Source organism: Cydia splendana, chromosome 17 (genome assembly GCF_910591565.1).
Source record: "Cydia splendana chromosome 17, ilCydSple1.2, whole genome shotgun sequence".
Lineage (NCBI taxonomy): Eukaryota > Metazoa > Arthropoda > Insecta > Lepidoptera > Tortricidae > Cydia > Cydia splendana.
Window position 1 is genome coordinate 13,562,625 of NC_085976.1, and position 24,504 is coordinate 13,587,128.

At 36.5% G+C, this 24,504-nt stretch overlaps 1 protein-coding gene across 1 annotated transcript in view; it reads left to right on the plus strand.

The window, feature by feature from the left end:
* Positions 1-6,390: 6,390 nt before the first annotated feature.
* Positions 6,391-24,504, plus strand: part of LOC134798853 (lachesin-like) — a 94,849-nt gene continuing 76,735 nt past the window's right edge. The window contains exon 1 of the mRNA XM_063771245.1: positions 6,391-6,719. The gene's annotated coding sequence lies outside the window, so the exon portion shown is untranslated. The remainder of the gene's footprint in view (positions 6,720-24,504) is intronic.

Below are 24,504 nucleotides of genomic sequence, written 5' to 3' on the forward strand. Positions count from 1 at the left end.
ACGATATCAGCCTGTCAGTTGTTCAGAACTGTCACTTTTTGCGTTTAAGTTTGCAGACTGGTAATCATTGGGCCCCTTAAAACATCCGTTAGCAAAATCACAATTTTATAGTTAAAAGAATAATTGAAACATTGATCGCGTCGACTAAAAATATCAAAATAGGTCCTGAAAGGTCTAATTGTGCTCTCGCATTTCTCAATTTTTCATTCAGTTAAAAAAATGTCTTCTCTTGATATTAAATCAAACCAGTCTTTATATATGTTATGTATTTAGATGGGTACTTGCAGGATTGAATTGTAATGACAGCTGAAGGTAGTTTGGAAATAAATGAGTTTTGCTTCTGACCTCAATGGCGTTGTATCTTTTATTGGCGACTACGGTAAATTAATGTAATTTGTGCGCAAAATGAACAGTAATCTTTCTAATGTGGTGCTTCTTGGACAATTTAACCCAAAAACGGACAAGTGGTGTGATTATAGGTTTACCCTTGAATTGCCGACTGACATTTCATCGAATGTTATTTCGAAGACAACGTTTCCAGTATTTTCATTTCATCGACAAGTTATTGCGTCGAAGAATCGATACTAGTAAATTTAAATCGGGGACTTTTAATTGGTACTTGAGTTATTTTGTATATAGTTTATATCGTGGTATTTCTTTACGGGTTTTCTTATTTCATTTTGGATTGTATTTAATAAAATTTATTACGCGTAAAATTATTTCAATTTGTAACATTTCGTTATCGAAACTAAACGCAGTCACGTCAGTCGGCTCACTCTGCGCGATTATAGCTATGTGCTCTAATTTTGAAGATATAATTTTACAAGGCTGCCATTTTCATTTTGGGCAAATTATAAATAGGTTGGTAACAATAATTTTACTTACTAAGCCGTTCATTTCTGTGTTTGATCGCAGTTCTAACCTAACCTAAACCTACTTTGAAAGCCCATTGTTTCTGTGTGGGGTCGCAGTTCTAACCTAACCTAAACCTACTTTGAAAGCCGTTCGTTTCTGTGTGAGGTCGCAATTCTAACCTAACCTAAACCTACTTTAAAAGCCGTTCGTTTTTTGTGTGGGGTCGCAGTTCTAACTTAACCTAAACCTACTTTGAAAGCCGTTCGTTTCTGTGTGATGTCGCAATTCTAACCTAACCTAAACCTACTTTAAAAGCCGTTCGTTTCTGTGTGGGGTCGCAGTTCTAACCTAACCTAAACCTACTTTGAAAGCCGTTCGTTTCTGTGTGGGGTCGCAGTTCTAACCTAAACCGACTTTGATAGCCGTTCGTTTCTGTGTGGGGTCGCAGTTCTAACCTAACCTAAATCTAAAATTCTTACATCAGAAAAATGTATAAATATGTAGTACGACATATAAAAAATGTATTAAAGTATTACGTCGAACAAATGAATTGCAATGTTTAGTAGTTGTGCCAATTAAAATAATTTGAAACGAATTAGCGATCAAGTAATATTCGTTGAATAGTATTTCTACGCAGTAAGAAACATTGAAATAAATAGTATATGAAACAAAATAACGCCAAACAATATTACTAGTACTAACGTTTCGATGAATCGTTGTCGATGAAATAATATTCGATGAAAAGTTTGTCGGCAAAACAAGGGTACACCGTGATTATAAGGACCAATTACTATGTGCATTGGACGTGGCGGGCGTGGCGCTGGACCCGACTCGGGCGTGCTCGTTGTTTCTGTCCCAGTGTGGCAAAGACACTTATTCACTCATTGCATCACTTCTGGTCCCGCTGAGGCCAACTAATGTTGCATTTGAGGACATTATCCGTGTTTTGGACCAGTTTTTTGAGCCGGAAGTAAATGAAATTTTACAAGCGGGGAAGTTTCATAAACGCGTACAACTACAACAAGAGAGCGTGCAAGAGTTTATCGGCGCGATAAGTTTGCTCGGTGCTAAATGTAACTTTGCCGATCTTAAGCGACAGTTGAGAGATAGACTAGTACTTGGGGTGCGTGACGAGCGCCTGCGCCGCGAATTGTTGTAGACCAAGGACCTCACGTATACGGGGGCCGTTCAGTATTGTCTTAACTACCAGGCGACGTTCCCAGACTTGTATCCTGAAGCGCGTGCTAGTACATCTAAGCAAACTCCACATAACGAAAGTGACCAGATGGAAATTGATAAAATACAATCAGTGAATTGCAAACATTGTGCCCGGGTACATAAACCGAATGAGCGGTGCCCTTTCAGTAAGGCTCAGTGTTATTATTGCAAGCGACATGGACATATTGCTTCGGCCTGCAATAAGAAACAAGGTAAGGTCCATGTGACCGAAGACAAGTGTTCATGTGACTCCAACTCGGACCAGGAAGACATGATGAATGGGATCTATGTCTGCGCTGAAGATTACTGTGAACCGATTACAGCAAATGTGCATATTAATGGTGCCAAATTATTAATGGAAATAGATTCCGGAGCTTCAAGGTCTATAATATCTGAGGAGACATTTAAAAAGTTGTGATTCAACCCACCCCCATTAAATACCACAAATGTGAAACTAGTTACGTGGAGCCGTGCCCCTTTAAGAATCTTAGGGTCGGTACACGTACGAGTGGTTTTAGGCGACAAAGAAGCCCAGTGTGAACTGTTGGTGGTCGCCGGCCGCGGATCGAGCTTGCTCGGTAGGAACTGGTTTAAGAAGTTGGGGCTGCAAGTGGAGGGCGTGGGCTGGTCAGAAGAGGAAGTAGCTGAATGGAAGAATAAATATCCAGATTTGTTTATGGAGGGTTTAGGAGAGTACACGGGACCACCAGTGTCACTGCACGTGCGACCCGGGACCGCGCCACGATTCATGAAAGCGCGCCCTGTACCATTCCCACTAAAACAACAAGTGGACGATGAGCTGCGTCAAATGATTAAGGATGGCGTATTAACACCAGTCAAATATTCAAAGTGGGCTACTCCCTTAAGAATTGTTAAGAAAGATAACGGATCTTTGCGTATCTGTGGAGACTATCATTCTACGGTTAACGCATCAATAGATGTTGATACATACCCGCTCCCTACATCGACAGAGGCATTCGTGAAGCTTAGCGGGGAAAGTATATTTAGCAAACTGGACTTGAAGCAGGCGTACACTCAGCTCAAGGTTGACGATGATACCGCGACGCTGCTAACACTAAATACACCCATCGGACTAATGAAGGTGAATCGTTTGGCTTACGGGGTGAGCGCTGCGCCTGGCATCTTCCAAAGGCTCATGTCTACCACCCTGGCAGATATGGAAGGAGTCGCGTGTCTCCTGGACGATGTAGCCATCACAAGGAGAAATATGGAAGAGCATAACCAGAGGTTGAATGCAGTACTGAAAAAACTTCAAGATCTGGGTTTTCGACTAAACGTTAATAAATGCGTCTTTGCTTCACGGGGTATTACCTTTTTGGGCCATATGCTGGACGCCGAAGGGCTCCATCCGACTCCGGAGAAAGTAGAAGAGATTCAGGGTAAACCAGCGCCCACAAACAAAGAGACATTAAGAGCATTTTTAGGACTATACACGTACTACGAGAAATTCTTACCCGACAAAGCTACATTACTTGAACCATTGTACCGGTTGCTGGAAGCGAAATCACCGTGTACTTGGGGTGATAAGGAACAAGCTGCGTTTTATAAAGCTAAGAATCTTTTGTCGTCGGATTGTACGTTGGTCGGATATGACCTAAATAAAGATTTGTTACTGATCTGTGACTCGTCAGATTATGGTTTGGGAGCCGTGTTGGTTCACATTATGGAAGATGGATCCGAACGGCCGGTGATGATGGCGTCGCGGACACTACAACCACACGAGAGACGCTACGGGCAGATCGACAAAGAAGCGCTCGCGATAATGTTCGGGCTAACTAAGTATCATCAATTTCTGGCCGGACGGAAATTTTGCATCATCACCGACCATAAACCCTTAGTTGGTCTGTTCAACCCGGAGAAACCAATTCCTGACCAAATATCGCCTAGAATGTTACGGTGGTCGCTAAAACTTAACGGATACAGTTATTCTATCAAATATCGACCAGGCAAATTGATTGGAAATGCGGACGCTTTAAGCAGGTGGACAGAACCGGAGACGTCTTCGGTGAACGCAAATATAGACTGTCTGGGCGAGGTACTTTTGCTAGAAGAGCAACCACTGGGATGGAACCTGGATGTAAAAGCTATTGCTGAAGAAACCAAGAAAGATCAGATGCTACAGAAGGTGTTGTTTAACGTACTCCATGGGTGGCCGCGCTCCAATACAGATCCTGAAATGCAACCATATTGGATCCGCAGAGATGCTCTTTCACACAATAAAGATTGTTTATTGTGGTGTAACAGAGTCATCATACCTACTTCGCTTCACCAAAAGGTACTTAAATTGCTACATGCTCCACATGCTGGGATTGTACAGACAAAAGCATACGCTAGAGGGTACCTTTGGTGGGCCGGCATGGACAAGGAAATCGAAAAGGTCGTGGCTGAGTGCGAGGATTGCCAGTCTGTGAGGAACAACCCACCTAAAGATCCGCAAATATGGGTCATGCCTGACAAACCTTGGAGTCGAGTCCACATCGATTTTGCTGGTCCATTCCAGGGAAAAACCTTCTTGCTATTAATCGATTCTTACAGCAAGTGGATAGAGGCAGAAATTGTTCCATCTATGAGCGCAGATTCCATAATTACTATTTTGAGACGCATTTTCGCCTCACAAGGCTTGCCGGATCTCTTGGTGTCGGATAACGGCAGGACATTTACGTCTGAGGACTTCAATTTGTTTTTAAGGAGGAACCATATCAGACACATATTCACTCCGCCCTACCACCCAGCTTCGAATGGGCAGATAGAAAGGGCTGTGCAAACATTTAAAAACAAATTGAAGAAAATGGCAGCTACAAACATGGCTTGGAGTGAAAAACTGGCAAAAGCTTTATACGCTTTGCGCACCGTCCCTAACAGCTCTACTAATAAAACACCGGCGGAAATGCTTAACGGACGCAAGTACAGAACAGCCATATCAAGTTTACACCCAGAGAGCACGCCGAGCCGTGCCGAACAACAGCTGGAACAGGCAGCGCAGAGGCCGAGCGCCCGCGCCTTCCGTCTGCATCAACCGGTGCTCGTGCGAATGTACACGCCAGGAACTAAGTGGGCAAAGGGCGAGGTTGAGACAATAGAGGGACCCAGCACTTATGTGGTAAGAACGGAAGATGGAGAGCTGCATCGTCGCCACGCTGATCAAATTATAGCTCGAGCACTGAGACAGCCGATGGAAGCTCCTACTTGTGACCAACAACAGCTTGAATTTGGGTCTCAGTCTTCAGCTGAAGAAGATCCTCCTATTGAGATTCCACCACCAGAGTTATGGCCCGACATCATAGGAATTCCCAATGATTATTGATTGTATAACTATTTTGTAATGAATAATGTGTTGATTTAGACTTGTTGATTATGGTGGAAAGGTATGTTATGTATTTAGATGGGTACTTGCAGGATTGAATTGTAATGACAGCTGAAGGTAGTTTGGAAATAAATGAGTTTTGCTTCTGACCTCAATGGCGTTGTATCTTTTAATATAAAACCAAACTGAACTACCTACGAGTAATTCTTACCCGCATAAGTTTTTCAGTCATCGCAGTTTCAGATAAAGCCCAGTGGTATTGGGTAGTTAGGTTCCACTTTTTAAACAAGTCCAGTACCTATGGAAGGCATAAGCCGGGGGCGGGCATGTTGCCAAAACCGACCCAATTCTATTCCGGCCGGGTGATTTTCTATCAGCTTATCGCCTAAAATTTTCTCACACATGTCAAGCATTTTTTATTCATGTAGGTATTTTTTTATAAATACCTTTTACATTTCGATGAAAGTGCGCTAGGTACTACAGCTTGATTCCTGACCTATTGTAAAAGCTCTTCACGTTTACTACGTCATTGGCATTTCATTGATTTAAAAAGTAAAATTATTATGACACTTACTTTGAAAACGTTCTATGGTGAGTCACAACAGTTTACTACTCCAAATTATATAATTATATTATGTTGTATATTTATAATTAATACTGTTAGAGTTAGACCATGAAACATCTGCAGCGTTTTTGATAACATACGAAGGCAAGTGTTATTTCAAACGCACTTCTATGAAATTATGACGTATTAAATAACTTGCACTGCGTATGCTTTGAAAATCGCTGCAGACTGTTCTTGGTCTAACTCTAACTAACTTTTATTTCCTAGGACCGTATCTAAGACAAATAATTATTGCACAAAGTTATTCCATTAAACAAAAAGCATTGTCGTATCTTAGTTATTTCTTGCTGCAAATAATAATTATATATAATAAAGATGAAGAATCACATTACCCCTGTCACAAGCCCAGGGGTGCAGATAAGTAAATAAAATTGAATAATTTACGAGTAGGTTTTACCGCGGAATGTCACAGGCAGGGTGTATGTCAAAATATAAAATAAAAGGTCGTGTCATGCGCACTGGGTACTTCGGCTCGCAGGGACCCAGTCAGTCGCCTCGCGGTTACCGAACGGGCCTCTATGTGCTCTGCCTTCGAAACTCGACCGTTCGAGCGCGGCGTTTAAAAATTTAAATTAAGAACACGTGCGTGCACATTGAACGGTCAGTTTTTGACAGTGTTTTGAAGTGTTGTGAACTTTTGTGGTATGAAATATAAAGTTATTCGGTTAACGTAGGAAGTTTAGAAGAAAATATAAGGTTAGTTTCGTTTAGTAGAAAACTTTAGTTATGTTTAGGTTTTTGATATTTTTTGTTTACTAAACAAATTTTGATGGCCGCTCCTACGAAAATATGACATATTCTCATAAGAATTCAAAAGTACCTAAATCTATTACTATTAATTGAGTAAACGTGTAAAATTTCAATTTAGTTACAGGATTTGGTTAGGAAGTTCGGTGATGTATTGATAATTATATTTATTTCTTTATAAAACAATATTAAGTGCGAATCTTAATATATATCTAATCTATCTATCTAATACCTTTAAACGAGCAATTCTGGTATATTTATTTATTTATATAGATATTTCGGAGATCTCAGAAACGGCTCTAACGATTTCGATGAAATTTGGTATATGGGGGTTTTCGGGGCCGAAAATTCGATCTAGCTAGGCTTTATCTCTGGGGAAACGCGCATTTTTGAGTTTTATATGTTTTCCAGATATTTATTATTAGGTATTTACTTAGAGGATATAACCAACGGAGACGCCATGTCTAAAATTTTCGGTACAAAATAGTCTGCCGTTTTTTGCGGGGGAGGGGCACATCAAATGTATAGGTACGTAATGTCAGATAAACGTCAGTCCATACATATGGTTGACATGTGGTTGACCATTGGCCGCCTATTTTCGACAGAGGGGAACGCCTGTTAATGGCGGCTCCAAGGGTATTTATCATCTGAAAAGAGTTATACACATTGTGTTTATCCAATATCCACTGCCTTGACCGAGACCAGAACTTAACTACAACCATACTATTCAAATAATTAACAATTTTATGAAGCACATTTAAGTTGGAGGTTTTTAAGTTTCTGATAATTTTGGTGGATATTTTTATTGGTACCTATATCAATCTAGTCATAAACAAAAAGCTTTTAAAGTACAGTCAGCTGCAGGGAGAGTTGACCTTCCTGCAAACAAATTTCTTTGCTGGTCACTTTTCTCTGCAGCCGAGGAGTGCCTCGGAAACCACACCACTTGCTATCTAGCCCTAACAAAAGTTAACCAATTTTGTAGACATTGATATTGTTACTAACTAGGCCTAGACTAAATTAGCTAGCCCTAAAATTGCCTAAAATTCGGTATACTTCCAAAACATGATAACTGACAAAATGGTAAAAAATGAGTTTTTTTACTATCTTCTTCACATTTTATTGTTTTAAATATATATGTGACATTTTTTTATTTATGTTAATTATTTACAAAGTTATAGTGTAAAAAAGTACTAACAGACAGGAAATTAAATATAGTGTACACGTAAAAAATAATAAGCGTATTTAAAACAACATATCTCGTAAAACTGGTCACGCAAAATATATAAAGTAACGTTAACATGTTTTGCCTGAATGTACCTATAATTAAGAACCTAGTTATAGCAACTGGTAAAATATTATAACATAATTCATTACTATTTACCTGTAGACATTTCTTTCAATACGCGATCTATTATACAACTAGATAATATTAAATTCACTTAAACCAGATTTAAATATGCTCGGTAAACGCTAACAAAGTCAGTATCATAATTTTTTGAAGTAATTTAGTTAATAAGGAGTGTATTGTCATATGTTTCTTCAATAAAGGAGGGAAAAATAAAAAAATAATAATATTAGAATCACTTATAACTGTTTACCTGTAAATTATTAACACGTTGCATGTAATTTATTACTTTTTATTTCTACGTTAGTTTTAAAAATTTGCTTATAATGCCGTGTGAACTAGTATTTTTTATCACTGTAATTTTTTTTATTATAAGTATGTTATTATTTTTTATATGATTATAAACAATTACACAAAAATCAGTCCATTTTTTATACAGGTAAAACATGATAACTAACACATGCCATGTTTTTGTCGGCCAATATTTTATATTTTTCGGTTTAAAAATATCACTTTTATCAATTTATAGACAATTTTAATATCCAAAAATTTTAAGTGTGCAAGTAAATTTGTTTAAACGCGTTTCTAAATTCCCTTATTTGAGGATCAAACTTTCAACTCGCGTTTTCTCGAAACTATGTTTCAGGTAGTTATCATGTTTTAGAAGTATACCGACGATATTATAGCTGCAGGTAGATGTAACATAAAACAAAACAAGACTGTAACATGGAACCCTAAAAAATACTCCCGTGTTCTAAATTAAAACAAAAATACTTACCAAAGTCAATTTGCATGTCGGATGGCTTCCGTTTAATGAATATTTTACGCTGTATTTTGACGAAACCTACAACGGAAAATGGATTGTAATTTTTCGTGTACCTACCTCGACATGCTAATGCCCAATAGATGACACCTTGCTGTCACCTCTATTGACAATGACTTAAGATTCAAGATGACATGTACTGGGACCGCGTCGAGCACTAGTACGTTTACCTTAGTTATATCTATGAAAATATTGAATATTTTTTGTAATACAGTTGCTCACAAAGTGCTACTTTACGTAGCTGTTTAGCGTGCGGAAAGTTGGTTATGTCGAACTAGTGCTTTTTACTTTTCCAATTTTTTTAAATTTATACTTGTTCCAATTCACGACTACTTATTGATGAGTGTTAATATTAGTTTCCTTTAAACGTCGTAATCAGCATAAAAACCTACTGTTAATGTAAGAATATGAAAAATATACATATTTCATATTTTAATACTTACCTCTTCATCATTATAACACGTTTATTTTTTAATATTGAATATTGAAAATTCCGTTCTTAATAAGGTGTCTGAATGGAACGGAATAGCTGCCAAACGCCCATAGATATAATATACTTAAAGACGACGTCTAAGCGAGCTGTCACTGTTACCACTTTTGTTTAGTGTACGATTAACAATGTTTTACTTATTTTTTCGCAACTGTATTAAAAAACGTCGTTCGATACACGTGCGGAAATGTCATTCTTCACTCGTCCCGAGTCTTCCCACTCGCCTGCGGCTCGTGGCAAGATATCTCGGTACTCGTGAAGTAATGACATACCTTCCGCACTAGCATCGAAATGTACTATTGCTGAATTCAACCGAAGCTTTTTCGACTTTCTGGGCTAAGCCTTCAGTGATTGGTTCGTGATTTGTATGTACGGATTGTCACAGAAATAGTGTCCACGCGAAAAAATGCAAACTGTTTGACACTTTTAAAATAAATATAGGCATAGTTTTGCTCTTTTTCGTATACATTTAGTTGGTAGCGCGATAAGGAGTAAATAAAAAAAAAAAATGTTTTTTAAGCTTTTAAGGTAGTCTTTTAAACTTAAAATTACGCTAACGCTACGTAATAACTACAGCTCCTCATATACATATCATACATTCTTTTTTATCCTTATTCTAATTTATAAAAAAATTACAATAAAATAAGTTTTATTTATTTAAATATTAGCAAAGGTATCTGTCAAGGACGGACACATGAATTTGAACGGTGTATTACTAAAACAGATTTCATTTATTCATATTATCAAACATCGAAGTGACGTAATTAAGTTCCTATAATAGAAGCACTTACTAACTTTACATACATACATGGCTCAGTGACCCAAAGAGGATCTTGGCCTCTGACACAAGAGAACGCCACTCTGCCCTATTCTGCGCCACTTCGCGCCAGGTGGGTATTCCGAGGGCGGACAGGTCTTTTTCGGCTTCGTCACTCCAGCGGTATCTGGGCCGCCCGGACGGACGTTTTCCGCCCGGGTGCCCCACATACGCTTTTCTCACAGCACGATCCTCCCCCATCCTCTCCAGGTGACCAAGCCAGCGGAGTCGTGTGGCTTTGATCTCGCCAATTATATTGGGCATCGCAACCAGCTCCTCTAGCTCCCTATTTTTTCTTCGCCTCCAAGTTCCATCTTCCTCTCTGATAGGCCCCAGAATCTTCCGCCAGATTTTCCTCTCCGCCACTAAGAGCTTGCTCTGTTCTTTCTGAGTCAGCGTCCAAGCTTCACACCCATACATCAAAATTGGTCTAATTACAGTCTTGTAGACTCGAATCTTGGTCGGTCTACTGATCAGCTTGGACACTAAGACTAGATGTAGAGCTGCCGAGCATCTTAGGGCGTTTTGAATTCGAATATCTATCTCTTCCTCCCTTCGGTTGGTATCACTTACTAACTTTACTGTAGATAAACTTTCGTAGAGTTGTACTCGTATTTGTAACAATGAGTGTAAGTTCAAACTAACCTTTGTACTTTGAAATCTCAGTTGTACATTTATCCAGACCAACTAAGATTGACTGGCAAACTAAATACTTGGGTAATTACTTGACAGACAGTCATGAACTTGGTACAGTCAGCTAGAAAATAACGTACCAGACTACACGTCAAAAGTATCTACTGTTCACTTATAACAAAATCAATATTTATTAGGGTTCCGTACCCGGGTAAAAACGGGACCCTATTACTAAGACTCCGCTGTCCGTCTGTCCGTCCGTCCGTCCGTCTGTATAGTTGAAATTGTCACAGATGATGTACATATTTCTGTTGCCGCTATAACAACAAATAGATATTAAAAACAAAATAAAATAAATATTTCAGTGGGACTGCGTAATGGTACGGAACCCTTAGTTCCCGAATCCAACTCGCACTTGGCCGGTTACCTATTATGTATCTATATCTAGATTATCTAGAACATCATCATTCGCTTGCCCTTATCCCATTCAGCTGGGTTCGGCGCATGTCTTTTTCTTCCATACCTCTCTCTCGCATCCATTCCATACCGTCATCTCATTATTCACTTGCGTTCGTTTCGTATCATCTCTCATACAGCCCATCCACCTTTCCCTCGGTTTTCCTTTCCCGTGTCCCTCCACATTCATTCGCAATACCTTTCTTGTATTATTTCTATCTTTAGAACAATTCAACTGTGACAGATACTTTTGAAAGCGAACTGTAAAGATATACATTTGGAGAAGTATTCCAGGGTAGTATCTGCCATACTTTTGACGCGTTGTTTCATTCAATAGTTGAAAGTTTTAATTTATGACCCATTTTGTACCTTATCACATTGACAATAGTATGAGGTCTCTAGCGACTTTTACATTGATTGTCACTGTGACAAGGTACGAAATGGGTCATAAATTAATACTTTCGACCGTACTATTCATGCTGATTGTACATGAGCTCAAGTTAAACAGGCTGGGCCCAAACTTGAATAACTTTAACAATTTCGCTGCCTAATTGAAGGAGAATTCATTAAGGCGCTTATGTAAAGTAAACTAATAAATAATAGATACAAGCAACATTTTAAATCAGTCAAATATCTTCTGTTATGGTTTCTAAACTTCCTCACATATTTTTTTGTAAATACTTACCTTCAATACATATAGTTAGTCAAAGATTGTAAAAAATGGCCGCCACTTTGATATTTTTTTGCAAAATCGTGTCAAAATCCGATTTGTTTTCCAGTGGCTGATCCACAACAACCTTGCTGGTAGTGACATTGATTTTGACGGTGGGTTCCTTCTACATCGAGTGGTTTTGTCAATCCAAGGTAAAATGTATCTCCCAAGGCCCCCAAAATTTATCCACACCTCCTGGGATGGAGCAAACTCGGATTATACGAATTTAGGACCTAATGAAGGTATTAAAATGATTTCTAGCTTGCTAATTTGATGGGCCAGTACTAGAACAGAAAACTTCCAAACCCCGAATAACCCCCCTCAAATTATTTTTAAATTAAGGTCCTAACTTCAACCGTTTACAAGTTCCCTATCAATATTTAAGTCACGAAACTGTTTGACATACCTATTCGAAGTACGTATTAACCCATAAACCAATTTGCCTTTAAAATAATAAACTTATCTATCCTCTGTTGCCGACGTTACCCGAAATGTTTCAGGTTAGTTTTCCCAATGGAATGGATCCCGAACCTTTTCGTTCAATAACGCTAGTGGGGTAGAATCATCAGTCTATGCCAAATTCTTGCGATGATACCTTCATCAAGAAAGTGTTGGATGGCGCGGTCGCTTTCAGGTTTTATGTAATATTTCAAAACTTTCGGTAGTGTGTTTTGGTAGTGTTAGTAAATATTTTAAGGTTGGTGTTCGGAGGTAGATTTTGTATAATTTAGAGAATACTTTCATTATATTAGGTTTTGTACAATCATGTTGACTTTTTGCACCAATACGACAACATCTGCATATCGACGCTGGAAAGGAGAAATTGGATAAGCGACACGCAGCTAACTTTACGGGGGAGCCAAAAAACTGCAACCCTTTCTATAAAAAAAAATCATTAAAATTCATTATGATGACGAATTTCTTACATGAGAGACTTTATATGGTTATAGTGATGTATTCTACATTATCCTATTATTATTTTATCTTCAAATGAGTTATTAAAGAATTTAGTGTCGCTTAGCAAAATGATCGTAAAAATAAATTTTGGTAAATTTATCTTACCAACATGTTTCACAAGAAATAAGTCAGGTAAAAAAGTCCAAGCTAAATTTGTCATCAGAATTGATCGAGTAAAAACGATCTTATTGCAAAATATGCTTATTTTATAGTCAAGCAAAAAAGTATATACGTAAAATTTGACATGAAACAAATCAAGATAAATTATCTAATCACTTTTTAAGGAGCAATTTCAAACTCGATAAGCTGCTTAAGCGACACATTCAACCTATGATACATCTACATTCTATGAGTTTTATAGTTATCGACCATAAGGAAATGGTTGTCATACCTACGCATGATAAAAAATACCCTTTAAGGAATTTGTATAGCTTTATTTCAAATAATAAGTCATGTAACGAGTCTTATATAGGATAACAAGTGCCAACTTAATTACAAGGTACCAGTAAGAATGGGAAATTTGTATTTGAAACTAAAATAGGAAAAAATATAATCTCGTGTATAGTTTAGATTAAAATATATGTAATGTTATTTTATCTACTTATTTCCCTAACTTGGCATTTTTTGAGTATGAAAAATAATAACAAAAAGAAAGTAAGTTAAAAATTTACTAGGTAACTTCCAACAAAATTTATGTAAAATGGAATAAACGACAAAAGTTTTATATCTAAAATTAGGTAAATGATCATAAACGCCAACAGTTTACATTTGACAGTCAAGTAAATATATCTATATGACATTAAAACCTATTATTCGGCCAAGTAAAAATAGTTAACCGACAGTGAAACGTAAGTTGTCATAAGGCAAAATTATCCAAGTTAAGGTTAAGCTGAACTGGCAAATAAGTAAAAAACTCTAAGGTTCATTACATAGAATAACTTTTCATCTAATCTCCACTTTTTGAAAAATTTGTTGAAATCCAAGTCGTTTAGTAACTTAAATGTACCAGTGATTCTCCAAATCACCGACTGGATAAGCGACACTAAAGTCGTCAGATTGGTACGAAACCTAGTCCATTCGATGCAGAAAAATCGGGCGATTCCAACGATGTATATAACTCAATATCTCTGAAAATGTCGCTTATCCAATTTCTCCTTTCCAGCGTCGATATTATTAGTTAAGCTTTTTCGGATCATTGCATGGTTTTGAATATTTTATAACACAAAACAAAGCATTCACGAATAATATATCAATCTAATTTTATTATTTTCTACTCATGTGAGTTCATGTGATTGACCCAATTAAATAATAATGACAAATGTACATTTAGGCACGTAATAAACGTATCTAATGTATTATGTACTACTTCGAATTTATTTGTCCTCGTAAAAGTCGTTAAATATTTAATCGCTCAGGAGCTGGATGATCTGATGCTTTCATATTGGTAATACTCTACAATATTTAGAGAATATAATTATGTAGGTACATTAATTCTCTGTAGATCCAATATGTTTCAAATTTCAAGGTTCTTACTTTTAAAGGCTTTGCGTCATCTGTATCTACCTAAGTATCAGTCCTACATTGGGAGGTATATTTATTTTGTGTATAATAATTATATTATAAAGTATTATCACAAATCGTTGAACTTCAATTAAAAACCAATAAATAATTTACCGGATAAAAGCTAAATTTGTAATTTTGTTCATAATCAAATATTCCCTTTTGCTCAAATGAACAAGTAAAAACAATGACTGTCTAAAACTCGTTCATTCAAATTGTTTTGATGCTCTAAAGATGTACAGATCAGTCTTTACTTTGAAAATAGAACGGTTTCTGAACGTCTGAATTATAAATACAAGTCTCAGTAGGCGGATGTTTTGCATTAATTTTGGGAATGAATGTTATTAACATTTTAATAAATGCGTTGTATAAATACTTGATATTTTACAGCTAACAATTTTATTGTGCTAAACATTTACTAACAATAGACTTAAATAAATAACATTAACATCTGACATTAACAAGGTAGTTATAAAGCTACATTAAAAAAAATATTATATTAAAATTGTATCTAGAGTGTATTCGGGTAAATTTAGTATGCCGAATAATTCCGAAAATCGGATGAAAATTACCCAAAATTCCATCTTAATACAGACCCTTGCCGAAACGATCAGACGGTTTTCGACATTCGTTGTTACCGAAATACACCATAATTATTTTTAATGGGTATTTAGATCAACGATCAAGCCATAAGAAACTTATTTTTATTTTATATTTATGTTACCACACCGATCGAGCAATGGCATCGATCGACGTCGACTTGGAACAGATCGATTGTAGTGGTAACACCCTTACTCTGCCACACGACATTTTATTCGAAAACCCATTTATTCCCTTATTCTATAAGTACCAGAATAAATAAACCAGAATAAATTCCTATAATATTTATCAAATCAACATCGTATTTTATTTAAATGCCACTCATGATTTGTCGACACAAACGTTGCCAAACAAAACCCACACACATATTAGATAGGTATAGAAGGACATATGAAACCTACCAACAATATTTACTTAGGAACAAATTGTAAATAATTATATGACGTGGGTTTTACGGACTTGAGGCCGATCCTGTTTTGACAAATTGATGTTATTTTATCCGATTTTGATACTACTTTAAGTTGTGTTATGTCATGGGCATCAATAAGTGCGAACGATGCATTATGAGACAATTCCTGATTGCATTTCGTGAACACCAGTCACCGTCAAGTTCGTATGAAAACAAGATGAGGGGTGTCCTTCTGAATCCCTAACAACATTTGTCCTAAAGTCACTTAGGATAACATTAGGATAAATACTTAATATGGAAAGTGCCATTAGGGAAAAACGTATTAGGACAAACAAATCGGCCATTCTATAATAGGGAAACCAAAATTAGGGTATACGAGTGTTAGGACAACTGATCATTATGACAAACAATATTAGGGAATGCAAAGATAGGAGAAAAGACTTTAGGGATTCAGATATAGATCCAAGATGAGAAACCGTATCAAATTGTGAAATTAGAATCTGCCATACCTAATATCAGCATGTGGTGAACCGTGTAGGTGGTAGGTTTGTAGGTAAATAATTCAGTACTTTGTGTTTTGCGAGAAACGTATATTTATTACCTTCCTAAAACATTTCCGTAAAGGTGTGGTATAAATAATAATGTCAGGTGTAACCTTGTAAATGTAAACCGCTTGTTTAATTACGACGAAAATCGGGTAATCAGCAAAGTGAGGTAAAATAAACTGGTCGGTATAGCGACCCTACCTACGAAGTAGGAGGTCCCGAGTTCGAAGCCTGGTGAGCGCATTTATATGTGTTTATCACAAATATTTATTGCTGAGAGGATGCTTTCTATGTAATATATGCGATAAGTGAATTTTTTCATGGTTACAACATTCAATACCTACTCACTATTTCAGCAGTCAAGTGAGCCATTATATATACTATCTGTTAACAATCCAACTTGTGTAAATCCTCCAAGTTTAGCAATCCCAGTATCAATATTCGCCGCATTGACACCATTAAAATTATGGTTATTCGAGGCTCTGAAGTTTTGCTATTTCAATCCGGATTTCCTATTGGTAGAATGTTATTGAGTTGAATATCCGATTTAGGCGGGCTATTGGTTTTGATAAAAGGCAATACGGCAATTAGACTCGAAGCCAAAATACCGTTGAGGTTGTGAATAATATAGATAACTTTGTAATATTTTTCTGTACTAATCTAATCTAATACACATGTTATAACTTATTCTTTATTCTTTATTCAGGCAAACACTAAGTATAACTTTACAGCTACAGCCAATACACTTATACTGTTAATACATATTATGTAGTCAGTATCATAAAATTAGTACACTTGTATTACACACATTATACACTTTTCGAACTATCTCTAGAATTAAACATATATAATTAATTATTATGTATTACTAAGTTACATAGAGATTTAAAAAAAAACTGATATTAAGTAACATAGGTAGAGTTTAAAAAATCCTGATACTACGTTGTAGGGACGGCCACTTGTCTGCGAATATGTCTGCGTTTTGGACTGTAGCTATGAAGTTATTTAGTAATTCTATTGCTCGGTACGTGGGTGCGTTTGAACCGTGATAGGTGCGAACATTTGGATATGCGAAAAGGTTTCTGGCTCTACGTGCGCTACGCCCTACTGCAGCTATGTAGTTGTCTGGGGTAAAAATACGCATACGCTCCAGAACGGATCGGTTGTCAATATGATTTCTTAGAAGCAGACAATAGTGTAAGGCAAGCGTTTGCTTACGCCTTAGCTCGAGAGACTCTAACCCTACCATTCTCAATACAAAGGATGACGGAAATAAGTACGAGTAGTATCCGTAATACCTTTTGTAAAGATGTCTAGCGAATTACGTTGGACGCGCTCGACCATGATGGTATATTTTGCTTCCCGAGGGTCCCATGCGATAGAACTCTACTCAAGCTTGCTGCGAACATAGGCATTATAAAGAATTATTGCGATTTTAGGATCACGAAATTCAGAAGTCGTCCTAATAATGAACCCTAAAATTTTGTAGGCACTTTTGCAGATATTTATAATGTGTGAGTGCATGTTTAGCTTAGTGTCGAGTGTTAGCCCTAGATCCTTTTTTTCTGTTACTCGTTCAAGGGGAATGTTAGTAACTTAGCATTACTTACTGAGTACACACAGCAACACTCCTAACTGTACATCGGTGGACTTTATTACAAAAGGCATAAGGTCCACCGATGTACAGTTAACATTGTGGGCGATGGTACACCCCAACTACTAATTTTATTGCTTACATAATAAAATTGTATTCACAACTTATCGTTTTTATACGACCTAAACCAGAACGTTCAAAATTAATCATTTTAGTATAATAAATCGTGTAGAATATGAAATATAACTGGCGTTTCGTGTTCTAACTCTTATTATTTAATGTGTTTTGTTTTGGTATGTATAAATAGAAAAGCTTTTGGTTTTTTATGACGCAAATTAACTCATTTTACCGCATGAGGTAGGAAATTGAAATTGATGGATCTGGGTGCCATAAATTGTACCCAACGAGCAAGATAAATTATAGAACACATACCTATATGCATACCTGTACATTTTTAGTATGCTTTTTGGTACAATATTTTTTAGAGATCAGAATAATTTGTCAGTAGTAAGATTATTCACTAGCTCCATTTAAAATACAAGTATTTGTTGTCTAAAATTTGTAATCCCTTTCCATTAGTTAAAATTTCAAACGAGAAACTTTTAGAATTGAATTTTAATTCAAGCATATACTTTTGTCTGACAAATCGATAATCAGTCTTGAAATAATAATTCACTGATAATAAAATCGTTACAAAACACTTACCTACTGAGACTTTGAGCTAGTTACCAATATTATGAGCTAAGAAACAAGCTCATAATATCGGTAACTAGCTCATAAAAAGTAAGTTTACTGCTCAACCTCATAAACTCACTCATTTTGCAACTTTAATGAAAGAAAATGAAGACAAAAGAAGTTTCCGACGTTCACTACAAATGAGAGGTAATTCAGCTTCGAATCACGGTTCAATCCAAGATAATAGTTTCTGCTAACACTGCAGATCGAAGGCTCTTTATAAAGTAACACTATGCTGACCTAGCCTAGATACTGGCTGAACTTTGCCCGAGGCTACATATGTCCGCGCCACGGTGTAGACTAAACTTGCTTGGAAGCTGATGTGTGCTAAAGATATTCTGTCTATTTTTAACCTATTTCAGTCTACTGATATGCAGTTTATAAGTGCCTAAAGTAATACATTTAATACTTCATACGGTTTGATTCGAAGTTTAAGATACGACAAAAATTTGCTAAAGATACGACATTGGATTGGATATGTCAGTGTCACAAGTGACGTTTCTTCAAACAAAAACGTCTCGTTTGACACATATCCGATCCATATTGGAAATATTTTGTCACAATTTGTTGCATACCAACCACAGCTATGCCCCTACGTTTGATTTTATTAATTTTTTTTTTATAATATATAAGTTCCACATTTAAAAATTTGTATGCAATCTGTTTTTCGCCCCTAATTTTTACAATAATAAAAAAATCTAAAAATGTCAAACGTAGAGGCATAGCTATGGTTAATTTACATCAAGTTATGCAAAAATATTTTGCATTAATCTTAATATCCAGAGAGGAAAATGGGGACTAGATTTGTATGGAGAAGCGGCCGTTCCCTTTCCTCTTTATTACTGTTGCGGTGTCGTTATTTCCGCCACTGTATCTGTCAAATTACTTGATAAAATGAGTGACAGAATCAACGCCATAATAGCGGCAGTAATGCGGCGGCGGATTTTATCAAGGAAATAGACAGATACAGCGGCGGGCAACAATATTCTGACACCGCTATTATAGTAATGCAAGTGGCTTCTGAACGTCACCTTTTACACAAGCTGCCAGGCCAGGGTAAGGTTCATATCAGTATAACCTTGGTACTCCACACAATTAACATAAACATAAAACATTAAATAAGCTTAAAAATAATAATACAAACTATCTATGTATAAATAATAAATGGCCTATAAATAAAAAGCGTCCTCGAAGTCACTGCCGATGGGCAGTGTGCCCAGAAGGCTGGCCGCATTGCCACGTTGAATGGCAATTTTAATGCGTTGAGCAAAATACTGGCCAGCCCTCTGGTCCCTTGTGGCGTCTATAAGGCGCGCCGCTAGGTATATACTTAAAACGAAAGTTACGGGCCTACTTTGTAGTAGGTACAAATAAAAACTCCTCATATACTCCCAAAACGTTTATCAATAAAACCTTCAATTCATTGTACCATTATCGGCCTACCGCGCATTTCCCCGTTTTTTGTAAATCAATAATAGGATTCTGTCGCAGCGAAATACGCCAGTACCAACGATGCTTAGAGAAGCTTAGCTCAGAATCCAGCACAATCCGTTGCCGAGGCGCTTTTTTCCAAGGGAACATTTCTGTTTTAACAATTTGAAATTATTTTCATATTGTTTTGACACGATCTTGACCGTGAGCACTTATTAGTTCTGGCGAAATGTAATCAGGGGGCCTAACCAAGTTTACAATTGTTGATTTTTAACCACAATCGAAACTTAAATATTATATGGAAATGGTCACATGACTTTTCGTAGCATTTTTCTATTCGTTTGTCGTTTGTCAAAAACGATTGTCATTTTGGTTGTCCCAGAATCGTTCGTCTCATAAGGCGTATCATAATCGCTTGCACTTATTTACGACATGACACCTATGCCTGATGATACGACTCTAGTTCATATCAAAATGAGAAAAGACCATATTGGCCAATCACATTAAACCCATAAAAAGCGTTTTAAAGAATTAATTTCCAGGAAGCTGGAAATCGTTTTAACACCTGTTTTGGTCCTGAATGCGTATAATTTGCCGTCTAACTTTTGTTTCGGCTGTACAACTGAACTGAATTTGAAGTTTTTGGTGCTCATCTGACGCAAAATTGAACCCTCTTTAATGTTGAATGTATATATAAACACATACAAATGTAAACCAAACTTTTTTTATTTTATTATTTTTCTGTATTTATTTTTCTTCATAAGTTAGGTTCTTTATAATATGAATATAAAAGTAAAATACAAAAACTTTATTATTATTATTAACGTTGAATGGAAAGACATATTCCGTCGGACGTACAGACTTCGAGCTACAAACAAATAAATGAAAAAAGGGCAAAAATTTATGCACACCTGCTGGGATTGCGCAAACAAGCATTACACGCATTGAGGACCAAATTAAAGTATTAAAACGATTTTTATTCTTTTTTAAACAGAATCGGCATCCAAAGCGTGAAATTTTTACTCTCGGCTATCGACTATTTTTACAAAAACGTTCGCAGCTCCGATATCTAAAGTAGCGAATAAACTCTATAGCGATTTAACAAGCCTTGAAATGAGGCTCAGAGTTTGTATTAAGGTTTAATTTCACTTTTAATTAAACAGGGCTTTAGTCAACTTGAGTCGTTTTAAATTTATGGCTTTAGATTGACTACGCCCAGATGGTAATTTAATGGATTATTCATCGTGAAAGAACACTTTTGAATTGGGAATTAGTAATAATGATTATTGATAGTAATTCTTAATGTTATTGGACGTGCCTAGGTTTACCAAATATTAAAATCCCGCCGCTGGCCGGATGGCACAGGCACCTGCAGCGATAGCAGAGGACGCTGGTTCGATTCCAGCCTGGGGCACTGGTGGCCTTGGTCACTTTTTCTTAGTATATGACATTTATTTTCAGTTTATAATTTATATAGTAGTGTTTCTACTAGAAATAAAAACAAATTAAAATATTTACTGAAAATAATTAAATTTGTTCTAATACTTCTAATAGTATTAAAATTTGATTTCATAAATTGGTATTTGAGTGATAAGAAATAAAACGTGCCAAAGATTGGTTTCGAGCTTGAACTTTGGTTTGAATTCATTTATGTTTAGTTAACTCGGGGTCGATTTTTGAATATATTTCTTAAAATTCTACGTTAATTCCGATTTATGGTCACAATAAATAAACGAGAAATCGGAAATATGCAGCACATTACTGATATTCGTATGTATGTAATGTATGTAGGTATGTATGTTGTATGTGTGGCAACTTTATTGTCCGTAAAATATTATATTGATTGCGATATTGTTGCCAGCCCTTTATCAACAGACTTCGCGCCGCAACCGTATGCCGCCTTAAATTGAATGTTTGCGTTCAAACACTTCAAACTCTGAATTCACCAAGAACTTTCAATATTTTCCTGTGCAAAAGAGATGTTCCAGCGCTCGACAGGCTGAAGCATAGATTACCTCAAACTGACTCCGCATTGTGAAAGACGAGCAACTAACAGTGATTGGACCTAGTCTAACATCACAATCGTACATCGATAAATGATATGAAAAGTCACGTGACTTAAGTACTTCCATACATTATTTAAGTTTCAATTGGCGTTGTCTATCAACGATTGTTATCTTAGCTCCCGTATCTATGGAACTGTCCATTAATCTATCCCCGTTTCTCTCCGAGGAGGATTAATTCAACCCAGGTTACAATTTATTTGTACGTTTCATTGGTCTAAGCCTCGTGACTTTAGACATTTTACTTGTAAAAAATATTACTAGGTACAAGTCACACTAATAAAGTGTCATTCTATGGAACTTGCTAACTATGTAAACAAAAGTCACTAGTAAATTCATCTTTCTTTGACAATTTCAATATGGCGGTTTGTTTACATAGTTAGCAAGTTCCATAGAATGACACTTTACTTATACCGATGAATACCTACTAATAATCAACTTTTGCTGTTGCAATGCACTTTTATATGAGAGCCTCGCAGCATAAACAGATACAAATTGTCCGTATACATATAGCTGTTTGTTTTATAGATCAGGTTTGTACCGTAAACATTGGTGGACCAAAGGTACAGCGAATTACAAAATTGCATAATGACTTCCATTCATAAAGTGGGTACTTATGCCTATGTCTTTTTCAGCTTATGTACAATATTTAACGTCTGTCAATTTTCAAATAAGGAATGTTTATGTACGGCTGCCACTTGACTATTGCGCACACTGAATAGCTATTATTTAAATTAGATTGGATGGACCTTATAAAGTAATCTTATCTCTTAAAGTTATCTTTTAATTAAGCTCTATCTAGTTGATAGGTAATCTACGGTCTCAAAGCGGCTCAGGAGAGCTCAGGATACAGAATCTCACAAGCGATGATTGCACAAACGCGTATGTAGCAGTCTCTCAAAGACTTTTGATCAAAGAGTTTTGGAGGCGCGTGAATATTTTCACATTCGAGTATCGGCTCATATTTGCTTCATTACCTAGGTATCGTAAGCCAATGAACTCAATAGAGCTCCTTAAAATGAGATATCAAAGACATAAGTATGTTAGTTTTCACCACACCAAAACTGATAGCAAAGTTGCATTCACATGTGAGGCAAAGTAATCAAATGCAAATTTTGAGTTGTTTTCTTATGTTTGGTAGAATTGACTTTTAAATGATGATTTTGGATGATAAATATTTAGTAACATTCATTTCAATTTGATTTTGTTTGATATTTTACATTTAATATTTGCTTCGGGTTGGTGTGGTGAAAAATTTCGTATATCACTCGGGTGCAAATTTTGTTTAACCCTCGTGCTTTGAAACCCTCGCAACGCTCAAGATTCCATTTATCGAACCACTCGCTACGCTCGTGGTTCAATTTTGGAATCTTTTGCTTGCTCGGGTATCAATATTAGCACGAGCGGTTAAACAATAACTTTGCCCCCTTGTAAAACAAATAACTATTTTAATTCTGCTTGCAGAAGTTTGTGTTCATTTCTGTTTTAATTGTCCTCTTTTATTGGTACCTACGAATGATGGAGATACATTAATTCTTGAATAGTCGTTATGTAAACGAGACCCACTACTTCTTATATTTTATTACTTAGAGATCTTGTTCCTATTCACACGGAACTCAACAAGAATAGAGGGTAAAGGATGACTCACGTTAGACCGGGCCTTGTCTGGGCCGGAGCTTCCGGCGCATCGTTTGTCTATGGAAAGCATCACGTGATTACCTGTCATGTCATAGAAAAGTAAGACCCGGAAGCTCCGGCCCAGATACGGCCCGGTCTAAAGTGAGTCATCCTTAAGAGGTAGTCTTTTTTTATATACAACTAATTTAAGCGAAACTGACAGCTTTCTTAGGACAAAGCTGTGAGCAGTTACAGATTTTTCCTGATTTTTGGAGTACGGCGAAGACAACTAAAGATTCTGCTCGCAAATATATTTGTAAAGTATCATTCTATGGAACTTGCTAACTATGTAAACAAAATTCACTAGTAAATTCATCATTTAGAGACAATTTGGCGGTTTATTTACATAGTTAGCAAGTTCCATAGAATGACACTTTAGCTGGATTGATTCAAGTCAATTTCAAAACATTCTTGTCGTGAAATTTAATAAAATAGATAATTTCAAAACGACGGTCCGATTCGAATCGGGCAGCGAGGCTGTTTTACATTTTGACTTTTTTAAGTATCACTAGAAGTTTCCGATCTCTTTTGCAAAAATGCATTTTTATGCCCCCTTTCCTTCATCGATAGAACACCCCCTTTTGCCCCACAGATACAGACCGCCCCGCCCCCTAAGTTGCCTAGGAGGTTTGGAATATGCTCTAGACACGGCTTCTGAGTTGTGACATGACATGTGTCATGACAAGACTCAGCACGAAATGCTGCAGGTTTATGTGTAGCTTTAGTTACAAATACTTCATGTTGTTTATAATTTATAAGTGTACAATTACAGTATAATAAGCTTTCACTATTCAACTTACACATTATTGCTTACACTTTAATGTGGCCCATTTGCAACTTGATTATGAGTTATTTTCTTGCTCAAGTTTATGATATAACCCATA